Source organism: Amia ocellicauda, unplaced genomic scaffold (genome assembly GCF_036373705.1).
Source record: "Amia ocellicauda isolate fAmiCal2 unplaced genomic scaffold, fAmiCal2.hap1 HAP1_SCAFFOLD_88, whole genome shotgun sequence".
NCBI classification, from domain to species: Eukaryota; Metazoa; Chordata; class Actinopteri; order Amiiformes; family Amiidae; genus Amia; species Amia ocellicauda.
The window spans coordinates 27501-37500 of NW_027103014.1; positions in this window are offsets into that span (position 1 = coordinate 27501).

The following is a 10000-nucleotide window of genomic DNA, read 5'->3' on the forward strand; positions in this document are numbered from 1 at the left end:
GGGAGGTGTAGCCCTGCAGGCTGAGCGCCGGGAGCCGTCGGTCAGTGAGTGCTGAAGGAAAGCTCCAGCGCGGAGCCCGCACCCACCGGGGAGGTGTAGCCCTGCAGGCTGAGCGCCGGGAGCCGTCGGTCAGTGAGTGCTGAAGGAAAGCTCCAGCGCGGAGCCCGCACCCACCGGGGAGGTGTAGCCCTGCAGGCTGAGCGCCGGGAGCCGTCGGTCAGTGAGTGCTGAAGGAAAGCTCCAGCGCGGAGCCCGCACCCACCGGGGAGGTGTAGCCCTGCAGGCTGAGCGCCGGGAGCCGTCGGTCAGTGAGTGCTGAAGGAAAGCTCCAGCGCGGAGCCCGCACCCACCGGGGAGGTGTAGCCCTGCAGGCTGAGCGCTGGGAGCCGTCGGTCAGTGAGTGCTGAAGGAGAGCTCCAGCCCGGAGCCCGCACCCACCGGGGAGGTGTAGCCCTGCAGGCTGAGCGCCGGGAGCCGTCGGTCAGTGAGTGCTGAAGGAGAGCTCCAGCCCGGAGCCCGCACCCACCGGGGAGGAGTAGGCCTGCTGACTGAGCGCTGGGAGCCGGGAGCCTTTCCTGCAGTCAGTCGGTCGGTCAGTGAGTGAGTGAGTGTGTGTGCTGAAGGGAAGCTCCAGCCCGGCGTCCGTCCCCACCGGGGAGGAGTAGGCCTGCTGACTGAGCGCTGGGAGCCGTCGGTCGGTCGGTCGGTCAGTGAGTGAGTGAGTGAGTGTGTTGCGCTGGAGGAAAGCTCCAGCCCGGCGTCCGTCCCCACCGGGGAGGAGTAGGCCTGCTGACTGAGCGCTGGGAGCCGGGAGCCTTTCCTGCAGTCAGTCGGTCGGTCAGTGAGTGAGTGTGTGTGCTGAAGGGAAGCTCCAGCCCGGCGTCCGTCCCCACCGGGGAGGAGTAGGCCTGCTGACTGAGCGCTGGGAGCCGGGAGCCTTTCCTGCAGTCAGTCGGTCGGTCAGTGAGTGAGTGTGTGTGCTGAAGGGAAGCTCCAGCCCGGCGTCCGTCCCCACCGGGGAGGAGTAGGCCTGCTGACTGAGCGCTGGGAGCCGGGAGCCTTTCCTGCAGTCAGTCGGTCGGTCAGTGAGTGAGTGTGTGTGCTGAAGGAAAGCTCCAGCCCGGCGTCCGTCCCCACCGGGGAGGAGTAGGCCTGCTGACTGAGCGCTGGGAGCCGGGAGCCTTTCCTGCAGTCAGTCGGTCGGTCAGTGAGTGAGTGAGTGAGTGTGTGTGCTGAAGGGAAGCTCCAGCCCGGCGTCCGTCCCCACCGGGGAGTTGTGCCCGGGCCCGGGCCTCCTGCCGACGGACCGTGTGGCGCATTGTCCCGACTGCGGACTTTCTCCAGCAAAAAGGCGGAGGTGCAGTACCGCCATTTCGCCACACGAGGGACGGAATGGCACCCAACTGCCCCCTGGTGTCGAAAAAGCGCAAGGGCACCCGGGCCGGTCCGCCCCAGGCAGCGGCCGAGATGCAGCACCGGGGGCCCGGCCTGCCTGCCCTGGAGGTCAGCCTGCCAGCCCTGGAGGTCTGCTATCCAGCCCTGGAGGTCTGCCGGCCTGCCCTGGAGGTCTGCCTGCCTGCCCTGGAGGTCTGCCTGCCTGCCTGTTAGCCCTGGAGGTCTGCTATCCAGCCCTGGAGGTCTGCCTGCCTGCCCTGGAGGTCTGCCTGCCTGCCATCCAGCCCTGGAGGTCTGCTATCCTGCCCTGGAGGTCTGCTATCCAGCCCTGGTAGCAGCACTGCCTGCCCTGGAGGTCTGCTATCCAGCCCTGGAGGTCTGCCTGCCTGCCTGTTAGCCCTGGTAGCAGCACTGCCTGCCCTGGAGGTCAGCCTGCCAGCCCTGGAGGTCTGCCTGTTAGCCCTGGAGGTCTGCTATCCAGCCCTGGAGGTCTGCCTGCCTGCCCTGGAGGTCTGCCTGCCTGCCCTGGAGGTCTGCCTGTTAGCCCTGGAGGTCAGCTATCCAGCCCTGGAGGTCTGCCTGCCTGCCCTGGAGGTCTGCCTGCCTGCCCTGGAGGTCTGCCTGTTAGCCCTGGAGGTCTGCCTGCCTGCCCTGGAGGTCTGCTATCCAGCCCTGGTAGCAGCACTGCCTGCCCTGGAGGTCTGCCTGCCTGCCCTGGAGGTCTGCCTGTTAGCCCTGGAGGTCAGCTATCCAGCCCTGGTAGCAGCACTGCCTGCCCTGGTAGCAGCACTGCCTGCCCTGGAGGTCTGCCTGCCTGCCCTGGAGGTCTGCCTGTTAGCCCTGGAGGTCAGCTATCCAGCCCTGGTAGCAGCACTGCCTGCCCTGGAGGTCTGCCTGCCTGCCCTGGAGGTCAGCCTGTTAGCCCTGGAGGTCTGCCTGCCTGCCCTGGAGGTCTGCTATCCAGCCCTGGTAGCAGCACTGCCTGCCCTGGAGGTCTGCCTGCCTGCCCTGGAGGTCTGCCTGTTAGCCCTGGAGGTCAGCTATCCAGCCCTGGTAGCAGCACTGCCTGCCCTGGTAGCAGCACTGCCTGCCCTGGAGGTCAGCCTGCCAGCCCTGGAGGTCTGCCTGTTAGCCCTGGAGGTCTGCTATCCAGCCCTGGAGGTCTGCCTGCCTGCCCTGGAGGTCTGCCTGCCTGCCCTGGAGGTCTGCCTGTTAGCCCTGGAGGTCTGCCTGCCTGCCCTGGAGGTCTGCTATCCAGCCCTGGTAGCAGCACTGCCTGCCCTGGAGGTCTGCCTGCCTGCCCTGGAGGTCTGCCTGTTAGCCCTGGAGGTCAGCTATCCAGCCCTGGTAGCAGCACTGCCTGCCCTGGTAGCAGCACTGCCTGCCCTGGAGGTCTGCCTGCCTGCCCTGGAGGTCTGCCTGTTAGCCCTGGAGGTCAGCTATCCAGCCCTGGTAGCAGCACTGCCTGCCCTGGAGGTCTGCCTGCCTGCCCTGGAGGTCAGCCTGTTAGCCCTGGAGGTCTGCCTGCCTGCCCTGGAGGTCTGCTATCCAGCCCTGGTAGCAGCACTGCCTGCCCTGGAGGTCTGCCTGCCTGCCCTGGAGGTCTGCCTGTTAGCCCTGGAGGTCTGCCTTCCAGCCCTGGTAGCAGCACTGCCTGCCCTGGTAGCAGCACTGCCTGCCCTGGAGGTCTGCCTGCCTGCCCTGGCAGCAGCACTGCCTGGCCTGGAGGTCAGCCTGTTAGCCCTGGAGGTCTGCTATCCAGCCCTGGAGGTCTGCCTGCCTGCCCTGGAGGTCTGCCTGCCTGCCCTGGAGGTCTGCCTGCCTGCCCTGGAGGTCTGCTATCCAGCCCTGGTAGCAGCACTGCCTGCCCTGGAGGTCTGCCTGCCTGCCCTGGAGGTCTGCCTGTTAGCCCTGGAGGTCAGCTATCCAGCCCTGGTAGCAGCACTGCCTGCCCTGGAGTTCTGCCTGCCTGCCCTGGAGGTCAGCCTGTTAGCCCTGGAGGTCTGCCTGCCTGCCCTGGAGGTCTGCTATCCAGCCCTGGTAGCAGCACTGCCTGCCCTGGAGGTCTGCCTGCCTGCCCTGGAGGTCTGCCTGTTAGCCCTGGAGGTCAGCTATCCAGCCCTGGTAGCAGCACTGCCTGCCCTGGTAGCAGCACTGCCTGCCCTGGAGGTCAGCCTGCCAGCCCTGGAGGTCTGCCTGTTAGCCCTGGAGGTCTGCTATCCAGCCCTGGAGGTCTGCCTGCCTGCCCTGGAGGTCTGCCTGCCTGCCCTGGAGGTCTGCCTGTTAGCCCTGGAGGTCTGCTATCCAGCCCTGGAGGTCTGCCTGCCTGCCTGTTAGCCCTGGAGGTCTGCTATCCAGCCCTGGAGGTCTGCCTGCCTGCCTGTTAGCCCTGGAGGTCTGCCTGCCTGCCCTGGCAGCAGCACTGCCTGCCTTCCAGCCCTGGAGGTCTGCCTGTTAGCCCTGGAGGTCTGCTATCCAGCCCTGGTAGCAGCACTGCCTGCCCTGGAGGTCTGCCTGCCTGCCTTCCAGCCCTGGAGGTCTGCTATCCAGCCCTGGAGGTCTGCCTGCCTGCCATCCAGCCCTGGAGGTCTGCTATCCAGCCCTGGTAGCAGCACTGCCTGCCCTGGAGGTCTGCTATCCAGCCCTGGAGGACAGCCTGCCTGCCCTGGTAGCAGCACTGCCTGCCCTGGAGGTCAGCCTGCCTGCCCTGGAGGTCAGCCTGCCAGCCCTGGCAGCAGCACGGCCTACCTGCCTGCCTGCCCTGGAGGTCTGCCTGCCTGCCTGCCCTGGAGGTCAGCCTTCCAGCCCTGGCAGCAGCACGGCCTACCTGCCTGCCAGCCTGCCCTCCCCAGCCACACAGCCCTGCCTGCCTGCCTGCCAGCCCTGGAGGTCAGCCTGTTAGCCCTGGAGGTCTGCCTGCCTGTCTGCCTGCCTGCCTGCCTGCCCTGGAGGTCAGCCTGCCTGCCCTGGAGGTCTGCTATCCAGCCCTGGTAGCAGCACTGCCTGCCCTGGAGGTCAGCCTGTTAGCCCTGGAGGTCTGCCTGCCTGCCCTGGTAGCAGCACTGCCTGCCTGCCTGCCCTGGAGGTCTGCCTGCCTGCCTGCCTGCCCTGGAGGTCAGCCTGCCTGCCCTGGAGGTCTGCCTGCCTGCCCTGGTAGCAGCACTGCCTGCCCTGGAGGTCAGCCTGCCTGCCCTGGAGGTCAGCCTGCCAGCCCTGGCAGCAGCACGGCCTACCTGCCTGCCTGCCCTGGAGGTCTGCCTGCCTGCCTGCCCTGGAGGTCAGCCTTCCAGCCCTGGCAGCAGCACGGCCTACCTGCCTGCCAGCCTGCCCTCCCCAGCCACACAGCCCTGCCTGCCTGCCTGCCAGCCCTGGAGGTCTCCCTGCCAGCCCTGGAGGTCTGCCTGCCTGCCTGCCTGCCTGCCCTGGAGGTCTGCCATCCTGCCTTCCAGCCCTGGAGGTCAGCCTGCCAGCCCTGGAGGTCAGCCTGTTAGCCCTGGAGGTCTGCCTGCCTGCCTGCCTGCCTGCCCTGGAGGTCAGCCTGCCAGCCCTGGAGGTCTGCCTGCCTGCCTGCCTGCCCTGGAGGTCAGCCTGCCAGCCCTGGCAGCAGCACGGCCTACCTGCCTGCCTGCCCTGGAGGTCTGCCTGCCTGCCTGCCTGCCTGCCCTGGAGGTCTGCCTGCCTGCCTGCCTGCCCCGGAGGTCAGCCCCAGGCAGCCGGGTGGCCTGCCTGCTGCTGCTAGGCCGCTGCCCCGAGCCGCCGACCCCATCGACAGGAACACGAGAGAGTTTACAAGCGAGAGGAGGCCACATATTCGACACCTTTCGTGCTCGTTTTAGTCTCCAGTCTGTTTTGACGTGTGTTATTCTGAATCTGCTGCTTTAACTCAAGGGATTCTGTCGCGATTGATGCCTTGTCCTTCGCTGTATGTTTGCACTGGTGTTGTAAGTCGCCCTCTGTAAGATCATCATTTATTATCTGCCAAGAAATAAAGATCATCATAATGTTCCCCAACTTTCAGCTTCTGGGGAGTTTGTTCCAGAGTGTGACGACTCTCTCTCTATCTCCATCTCTCTCTCTATCTCCATCTCTCTCTATCTCCATCTCTCTCTATCTCCATCTCTCTATCTCCACCTCTCTCTCCCTCTCCACCTCTCTCTCTCTCTATCTCTCCCTCTCTCTCACTGTGTGTGTGTGTGTGTGTGTGTGTGTGTGTGTGTGTGTGTGTGTGTGTGTGTGTGTGTGTGTGTACAGCAGTGTCCCTAGACGAGAGAGAGATCCCTAGACGGGGAAATTACTTTCAAACTGCAGTACCGAAATGTGTCCGTTAGATGGCAGCATGCACCAAGGAATGAAGGAAAGTGCAAAACAAAATGAAAAGGCACATCGCCTGGGCGAAAAATAATCGTAACAAATCAACGGGGGCATTTCTCCGAAAACTAACACCGGGGCAGTGCTCAGGGGGGTCCCACCTCGTGGCCACCCGGTTTGGGGGGCCATCGGGGCCGGTTCCGAAAATCGCTAAATCTCCCATAGCCAGCCCACGCTCCATCCGATAGAGCAATGCCGGGCGGCCGGCCGGCAACTACGGATCATAACAAATCAACGGGGGCATTTCTCGGAAAACTAACACCGCGGCAGTGCTCAGGGGGGTCCCACCTCGTGGCCACCCGGTTTGGGGGGCCATCGGGGCCGGCTGAAGAATCGCCCATACTCTGCCATAGGCAGCCCACGGTCCATCCGATCAGAGCAATGCCGGGCGGCCGGCAACCTATGGATCATAACACATCAACGGAGGCATGATAAGAGCATCTTTTATTATCTGCCAAGAAATATAGACCATCACAATGTTCCCCAACTTTCAGCTTCTACCACATCGCTGGGGAGTTTATTCCACTGTGTGACTACTCTCTCTCTATCTCTCTCTCTCTCTCTCTCTCTCTCTCTCTCTCTCTCTGTGTGTGTGTGTGTGTGTGTGTGTGTGTGTGTGTGTGTGTGTGTGTGTGTGTGTGTGTGTGTGTACAGCAGTGTCTCCGGTTTTCCTTTTGGAATGCCTTGAAGCCGGGGGGGCTTTGCACTCATGAGAACATAGGGTGTCCTTGCCCTCCTTTCGCAGCCCAGGGCATTGAGAGATCCCTAGACGGGGAAATTACTTTCAAACTGCAGTACCGAAATGTGTCCGTTAGATGGTAGCATGCACCAAGGAATGAAGGAAAGTGCAAAACAAAATGAAAAGGCACATCGCCTGGGCGAAAAATAATCGTAACAAATCAACGGGGGCATTTCTCCGAAAACTAACACCGGGGCAGTGCTCAGGGGGGTCCCACCTCGTGGCCACCCGGTTTGGGGGGCGATCGGGGCCGGTTCCGAAAATCGCTAAATCTCCCATAGCCAGCCCACGCTCCATCCGATAGAGCAATGCCGGGCGGCCGGCCGGCAACTACGGATCATAACAAATCAACGGGGGCATTTCTCCGAAAACTAACACCGGGGCAGTGCTCAGGGGGGTCCCACCTCGTGGCCACCCGGTTTGGGGGGCGATCGGGGCCGGTTCCGAAAATCGCTAAATCTCCCATAGCCAGCACACGCTCCATCCGATAGAGCAATGCCGGGCGGCCGGCCGGCAACTACGGATCATAACAAATCAACGGGGGCATTTCTCGGAAAACTAACACCGGGGCAGTGCTCAGGGGGGTCCCACCTCGTGGCCACCCGGTTTGGGGGGCGATCGGGGCCGGTTCCGAAAATCGCTAAATCTCCCATAGCCAGCCCACGCTCCATCCGATAGAGCAATGCCGGGCGGCCGGCCGGCAACTACGGATCATAACAAATCAACGGGGGCATTTCTCGGAAAACTAACACCGGGGCAGTGCTCAGGGGGGTCCCACCTCGTGGCCACCCGGTTTGGGGGGCCATCGGGGCCGGTTCCGAAAATCGCTAAATCTCCCATAGCCAGCCCACGCTCCATCCGATAGAGCAATGCCGGGCGGCCGGCCGGCAACTACGGATCATAACAAATCAACGGGGGCAGTTCTCCAGAAACTAACACCGGGGCAGTGCTCAGGAGGCTCCCAGCTATCAGCCACCCTATCCCGGGACCGATGGGAGCACTTTAAAATTTTCGAGTCAGGGGACCAGACGGCCGAGTGAAAAACTTTGAAAAATATTCTATCTCCTCACTCCCATTGACTTTGCATTAGGGCGACCAGGCGGCCGGCGGAAAAAAAATCATAACAAATCAACGGGGGCATTTCTCCAGAAACTAACACCGGGGCTGTGCTCAGGGGGCTCCCAGCTATCAGCCACCCTACCCTGGGACCGATGGGAGCACTTTAAAATTTTCGAGTCAGGGGACCAGACGGCCGAGTGAAAAACTTTGAAAAATATTCTATCTCCTCACTCCCATTGACTTTACATTAGGGCGACCAGGCGGCCGGCGGAAAAAAAATCATAACAAATCAACGGGGGCATTTCTCCAGAAACTAACACCGGGGCTGTGCTCAGGGGGCTCCCAGCTATCAGCCACCCTACCCTGGGACCGATGGGAGCACTTTAAAATTTTCGAGTCAGGGGACCAGACGGCCGAGTGAAAAACTTTGAAAAATATTCTATCTCCTCACTCCCATTGACTTTGCATTAGGGCGACCAGGCGGCCGGCGGAAAAAAAATCATAACAAATCAACGGGGGCATTTCTCCAGAAACTAACACCGGGGCTGTGCTCAGGGGGCTCCCAGCTATCAGCCACCCTACCCTGGGACCGATGGGAGCACTTTAAAATTTTCGAGTCAGGGGACCAGACGGCCGAGTGAAAAACTTTGAAAAATATTCTATCTCCTCACTCCCATTGACTTTACATTAGGGCGACCAGGCGGCCGGCGGAAAAAAAATCATAACAAATCAACGGGGGCATTTCTCCAGAAACTAACACCGGGGCTGTGCTCAGGGGGCTCCCAGCTATCAGCCACCCTACCCTGGGACCGATGGGAGCACTTTAAAATTTTCGAGTCAGGGGACCAGACGGCCGAGTGAAAAACTTTGAAAAATATTCTATCTCCTCACTCCCATTGACTTTGCATTAGGGCGACCAGGCGGCCGGCGGAAAAAAAATCATAACAAATCAACGGGGGCATTTCTCCAGAAACTAACACCGGGGCTGTGCTCAGGGGGCTCCCAGCTATCAGCCACCCTACCCTGGGACCGATGGGAGCACTTTAAAATTTTCGAGTCAGGGGACCAGACGGCCGAGTGAAAAACTTTGAAAAATATTCTATCTCCTCACTCCCATTGACTTTACATTAGGGCGACCAGGCGGCCGGCGGAAAAAAAATCATAACAAATCAACGGGGGCATTTCTCCAGAAACTAACACCGGGGCTGTGCTCAGGGGGCTCCCAGCTATCAGCCCCCCGGGTCTGGGGGCATTGTTTTTCTTTTTAATCATTTTGAGCATTTCCCCCAGTTTAGAGATGTGTGCCCCTAGACAACCCATTGAGAATAACTATGAAATGTTCTGAAGTTTTGATTTTCAAATGTCGGTGAAAATTGAAAAACGTCATATATTCTTCAAAGGAAGCATGGGGCGATGGTAGGGAGAGTCCCCGCAGCGTGCCTCGGCAGCGATGGGAGCGTTTTCGATGTCCCCGTCCCCCCCCATAGGGATAGAAGGGGAGTTAGGTGACCAGGCGTCCCGGGTCCCAAAAATCGAAAAATTAATATAGAATGCTTTTTAATCCATAAATAAAGTAGGGGGCAGTCCTGGTGAGAGTCCCAGCCACAGCCCCAGTGTGTTTTGGAGTCGTTTGTGGCCGGGTGAAAAACTTTGAAAAATTTTCTATCTCCTCACTCCCATTGACTTTGCATTAGGGCGACCAGGCGGCCGGCGGAAAAAAAATCATAACAAATCAACGGGGGCATTTCTCCGAAAACTAACACCGGGGCAGTGCTCAGGGGGCTCCCAGCTATCAGCCACCCTATCCCGGGACCGATGGGAGCACTTTAAAATTTTCGAGTCAGGGGACCAGGCGGCCGAGTGAAAAACTTTGAAAAATTTTCTATCTCCTCACTCCCATTGACTTTGCATTAGGGCGACCAGGCGGCCGGCGGAAAAAAAATCATAACAAATCAACGGAGGCATTTCTCCGAAAACTAACACCGGGGCAGTGCTCAGGGGGCTCCCAGCTATCAGCCACCCTATCCCGGGACCGATGGGAGCACTTTAAAATTTTCGAGTTAGGGGACCAGGCGGCCGAGTGAAAAACTTAGAAAAATTTTCTATCTCCCCTAGGTGACCAGGCAGCCGGAGCTGATTTTTCTGACCCCTAAAACAATTATTAAAAGGTATTTTTTCGCCAAACTAAGACTTTTAAAATTCAAATAGGATGATTATCTACTGCCCCAGTGGGTTTTTGAACCATTTTAAGCCTTTTTGACAGTTTTCATTTTTCCCCCATTGACTTCAATGGGAGTTAGGTGACCAGTCCTCCGACTTTTGAACCTCTCCTGGGGGGGCTGTGAGCCCCCGATTTCTTTGCAAAGCACGTCATTCGATTCGTCTCAGTCCCCTCTATATACCCCGTGTGTTTGTTTTCTCGAAAAAACCCCGGAACAC